Source organism: Pristis pectinata, chromosome 5 (assembly GCF_009764475.1).
Source record: "Pristis pectinata isolate sPriPec2 chromosome 5, sPriPec2.1.pri, whole genome shotgun sequence".
NCBI lineage: Eukaryota > Metazoa > Chordata > Chondrichthyes > Rhinopristiformes > Pristidae > Pristis > Pristis pectinata.
This window is the reverse complement of record NC_067409.1, coordinates 107,323,458-107,329,457: the sequence shown is the minus strand read 5'-3', so window position 1 is coordinate 107,329,457 and position 6,000 is coordinate 107,323,458.

The following is a 6,000-nucleotide window of genomic DNA, read 5'->3' as shown; positions in this document are numbered from 1 at the left end:
CTATCCCCCACTCCCTCCCCCTGCCAGTTCCATCCACCTGCTACCCCACATTTCACCCATGGGATCCCATCCCCCAATTTGTCTCCATCTGCCCTTCATCTCTCTCCCAATAGTTCCCATTACTCATCAGATTGCAGCACTGGTAGCCTTTATGTCCACACTTACCTGCTTGGGTGTCTCCACTTTCACCTCCCCTCCCCCAACCTGGCAACATCAGCCTTTTTTTCTTCTCCTTGTCGTCTTCTGCCTGCCCTCACCTATCATTCACCTGCCTCTGTCTCCCAACTCCACCCCTCCCCCTCCTGGGTCCATCTGCCCATCATCCTTTCCCCATCCTCAGTCCGCCAATCACCTACTGGCCCCGGTCTCATGCCTCCTCCTCTCCTCTTTATGCTGGCCACCTCCCCTCTCCACCCTTAGTCCTGATGCAGGGACTCGACCCAAAACGTCGCCAATTCCCTTCCACGGATGCTGCTCAACCTGCTGAGTTCCTCCAGCAGGTTATTTGTTCATCTCCATCCTGTCCTCACCAGATGTCCTAATGAGGATTTCAAGAGGTATCATTTGATACAGATGGTCAGCATTCCTGCTTAAGGAACAGCTTTTTCCCCTCTAATCAGATTTCTGAACAGTCCATGAACTCTACCTTGTTTTTCCTCTTTTGCGCTATTTTGTTTATTTATTTATTGGTAACATAATTTTTATGTTTTTGTGTCTTGCTCTGTATTTCACAACATATGTCAGTGATAATAAACCTGATTTTGATTTGCCTCTGTTGTTTTTAATCTGAAATTATGTCCATTCTGTCTTGGAATACTCAAGTCAGGATGTATATCAAACCTGAAAAGTTTCTGGTTTTTATCCTTAGCAGTTCTCTTGTTGACAAACCTTACTGAACCAGTAAGACACAAATTAGGCCTTGTTTAGTCAAAGAAATCCATTTTTCTATGGTAAACAGTGCTGTAGACATACAGAAAAATAGGTGGTTATAGATTTTAAATTAGACTTTATTCAATTCTGAGTGTACAACTTGATAAATCAAAACCCAGTACGCCGTTACATATCAACTTGATTAAATATTTGCAAACATTTGAGGCTTCCTGCATGTTCTCTCAGTGGGTAAAAGTAGATCTAAAAGAAGCAATGACTTCCTTCAGATAGAAATGAAGTCAGCACTTCAAGATATGCATATAGTATCTACAGCACAAATAGCACCCATTGTTACTTTTTGTGGTTTTAATTGTCCCGGATAAAACATAGGATATTTTTTGGAGAGATAAGAGTAGTTATTTGTAACAAACTCGGGACTGAACAGGCAAATAATGCCATAAATTTAAATTTGTATGAAAGATGACTATATTGAAATATAAGGAAAGGTCTGATAGGCAAGCCAGTTTAAAAAAAAGCAAATTACTTTTCCTAAAGAATCAGAGCAAAGAAAATTGCTCCAAACATCTCCAATATATTGGATAATGATGAAGTCTCTAATGCATGTACTTTTGATGTAGCTGATTCCTTGTAATCTTAGTTTTGTTGAGAATATAAATGAAGATATGTCTGTTATAATTTTCCTAAGTCTCCACGATGAAATTTTATATCAATAATTCAAATGTCACTTTTAATGCTTTGAATGCAGAAAAAAAAATCAGTTTAATGATATAAGGAATAGAAGTGAGAGCCGGCCATTTGGCTCCTCAAGTCTGCTTAGCAATTTAACAAGGTCATGGCTGATCTTCTGACTCAACACCATTTTACTGTCCCATCAGCATATCCTTCGATTCATTTAGTATGCAGAAATCTATCAATCTCTGTTTTGAATGTATTTAATAACAAACTCCACAGCCCTCTGAGGTAAAGAATTCTGAAGATTTCTCACCAACTGAGTGAAGAACTTTCTCCTCATCTCCATTCTAAATGTCCTTCTCCTCTCTGCATCTCAACCTTCAAAGAATTTTGTATACTTCAATGAAGTCACCTCCCATCCTTCTAAATGATAGAGAACAGAGGCCATATGGCAAACTTGCTATCCCAAAAGCCATTCTGATGAATCTTCACTGCACTCTGTGAATGACAAGTATATCCTTCCTTGGGGAAGGGCACCAAGATTGTAAAATTGTGCTCTATTAGCCAGAAGCAAAAGGTAGTTCACGGTAATACATACCAGAACATCGAACTCACAATGTCATATTGACTCTAGTTACCCAGATTGTTTATGGAATGGTTGTAGCTTTTAACATTCAGACAGTGAATTCAGACAGTTCTAGCTCTTTAGAACAGCAGCTATGCTTGGTCCGCACTCCAATATTTTGTTCCTTTTGCTCTTCCTGACTAAATCCCATTTAAAATTATTTATGGAATCAGCCTCCATCATTTATTCTTCAGGTTTCAAATCCCAACTCTCTAAATGGAAGTATTTCTCCTCATCTTCCCTTCAGATTTTAGCTAATGATCCAAACTTTGATCCATAATAAAAATCTATAACGATAATCTATAAGATTTGGTCCTTGGTCAACCATCAGAGGGAATATTTTTTTCTTCATCTACTCTGTTAAAGCTCTATCCCAAACTCTTGAAAGGTAAATGTAAATGCAAGTCCCTCTGTTGTTTCTTTTAACTGTTCCGACCCTTGCATCTTTCCCTGAAAACTGGAGTCTCTCATTCCTAGTAAAACCCTTCCCAAGACCTTTTCACCTTTCCTTAAATTTGGTTCCTGGAATTATCCATAATGCACTAACTGAGGGCATACTAGTAATTAATTATTCCATTGTGATCTACTTGCTTTTACATTCTCCATTTATAAACACAAGTAAGCCCCATGCACTTAATTGTTGTACTGACTTGTCTTTCAAACCTAAATTAAAAATGTACTTTTACTATACATTTGATTTGAGAGGATAAGACTTAAACCCAGGCCTCAAAAATCTTAAAAAGTTTAGCTGGCAAAAAAAAATCTGTTACTGTGTTAGTCAAAGCAGACAGTGGATTATGCGTAGGGGTCGATCCTTATAATGCATTCCTGTGCAGGCTTCATGGAGCTAATCAATCTGTACACTCAGCTCTGAAGGTTATGCCACTCTTGGGCATTGGGCATATTTCCTAATTAGAAAAAGGATATATGCAAACTGAAGAATAATGCAATAAATTAAAGTGCATTATTGACTAGCTCTTTAAGTACCCTTTATGCCTTCAGTGTGTTTTAATCTGAAAGAATTTAAATGATTTTATAGAAATAACTTTTAATCTTTAAGACCTTATATTAATTATTAGCACTAATAATAGATGGACAGGGAACATTTTAATACTAACACCACATGGTTTAATGCCTAATTTAATGATGTGTTACAGCATGTGCTTAAACCTGTAGAGTGGAAATTTTTTATCCAGAATTACTTGAGCTGAAGGCATATTTATGCAACAACATTTTGAAAATGTGAAATTCCAGTATGATAAAATAAAATAGGAGAAAAATTAATCTTAGAGATGGGATTGTTACATTGACGGTTTTTGATGATAGCATTTATCAGAAAAGGGATACATAGATAAATTAAATCATATTCTGCTATTTACAAACCTGGCAGTTATTTCTGAATGTTTACCATCAAAACAAGCATTAAATATTACCTGAAAATATTATAAATGATTTCATTTAAAATAAACTTCTAACATACATATAGTAGAAAACATTAAAAACACATAATTATAATAGAACATGAATGCTGACTTTTAATAAAAATCACCAGTTAATTAGTTAGGTTCAGCTTTTCCCAGTAACAGGATTCATTTGTTTCAGCTTCACTAAAAGTGAATATATTATTTAGTTAATTTGAATATCTGGACTGCTCTGGTTGCATTCTAACTGAATTTTAGCAAATCTTCGCCAGGACTCCTGATTTCCAATGTTACATTTGCAAATAATTAATATAACAAGTCTATAACACTATTTTTCCCATAAAATCTTCTTTTAATGAGAAAGATCGTGTATCTTTAAGATATTCAACCCTTATTGCTTTTTTTTTGGTTCTAACACTTGTAACAGATTTAGAAACTGAACAACAAAACAAAACCAAAGATACTAAGAGATATACCTGAGAAGAATTTGAAGGCTAATTTTGAAAGCAGAGGGGGTTTGAAATGGGATTAATCTGTGCCCTTCCATGTGATGCAAAAAATGCACCAAAGTTGTGCTAACTTGCTCATTATCATGATTTTACAATTCATTCAGCATTAATTGCACTGTTTATGATTGTCACAGATGGTGGAAGTCATATTGGAGATGAGTGCAATTTTTCAGTAGAATGGTCACAAAATGGAAATAGTCACAAAAGCCTGGGCTCCATGTTTTTCAAAAGTGGCAATGGAGGCTTGGGTGGAGGATGAGGACAGGAGGAAAGATGTCCACCTATGACTGAGGACAAGACATTGAGCATTGAAAGGAGGAAGATGAATGCCATGAATTATGCTTGAGAACAAAGGGTCCCAGACCTGAAACATTCATTCTGTTTCTCCTTCCACAGATGCTGTCTGACCTGCTGAGAGTTTCTAGCATTTTCTGTTTTTTCTTCAGATCGAGTATCTGCAGCTAGAACATAGATCAGCACGGCATAGGGACAGGCCCCTCAGTCCATCACGTCTGTGTCAACCATGATGCCAATTTAATAGAACCATAGAACACTACAGCACAGAAAACAGGCCATTTGGCCCTTCTAGTCTGTGCTGAAACGTTATTCTGCTAGTCCCATTTACCTGCACCCAGCCCATATCCCTCCAGACCTCTCCCGTCCATGTATCTGTTCCAATTTATTCTTAAAACTTAAGAGTGAGCCTGCATTTACTACATCAGATGGCAGCCCGTTCCACACTTACACCACTCTTTGGGTGAAGAAGTTCCCCCTAATGTTCCCCCTAAACCTTTCCCCTTTCACCCTAAAGCCATGTCCTCTCGTACTTATCTCTCCTAATCTAGGTGGAAACAGCCTACTCGCATTAACTCTGTCTATGCCCCTGATAACTTTGTAAACCTCTATCAAATCTACCCTCATTCTTCTACGATACAGGGAATAAAGTCCTAACCTGTTCAATCTTTCCCTGTAACTCAACTCCTGAAGACCCGGCAACATTCTAGTGAATCTCCTCTGCACTCTTTCAATCTTACTGATATCCTTCCTATAGTTAGGAGACCAGAACTGCACACAATACTCCAAATTTGGCCTCACCAATGACTTATACAACCTCACCATAACATCCCAACTCCTATACTCAATACTTTGATTTATGAATGCCAGGATGCCAAAAGCCTTTTTTACAACCCTGTCTACCTGTGATGCCACTTTCAGGGAATTATGTATCTGAACTCCCAGATCCCTTTGTTCCTCCGCACTCCTCAGTGCCCTACCATTTACTGTGTATGTCCTACCTTGATTTGTCCTTCCAAAATGCAACACCTCACACTTGTCTGCATTAAATTCCATCTGCCATTTTCTGGCCCATTCTTCCAGTTGGTTCAGATCCCTCTGCAAGCTTTGAAATCCCTCCTCGCTGTCCACTACGCCTCCAATCTTAGTGTCATCAGCAAACTTGCTGATCCAATTTACCACATTATCATCTAGATCATTGATATAGACAACAAACAACAATGGCTCCAGCACAGATCCCTGAGGCACACCACTAGTCACACACCTCCAGCCTGAGAAACAATCATCCACTACCACTCTGTCTTCTCCCACACAGCCAATTTCGAATCCAGTTTACAACCTTTCCATGGATACCTAGTGTCTGAACCTTCTGAACTAACCTCCCATGTGGGACCTTGTCAAAGGCCTTACTAAAGTCCATGTAGACAGCATCCGCAGCCTTTCCTTCATCTATTTTCTTGGTAACCTCCTCAAAAAACTCTACAAGATTCGTTAAACAAGATCTACCATGCACAAAGCCATGTTGACTATCCTTAATCAGCCCTTGGCTGTCCAAATACTTGTATATCCAATCTCTCAGAACACCTTC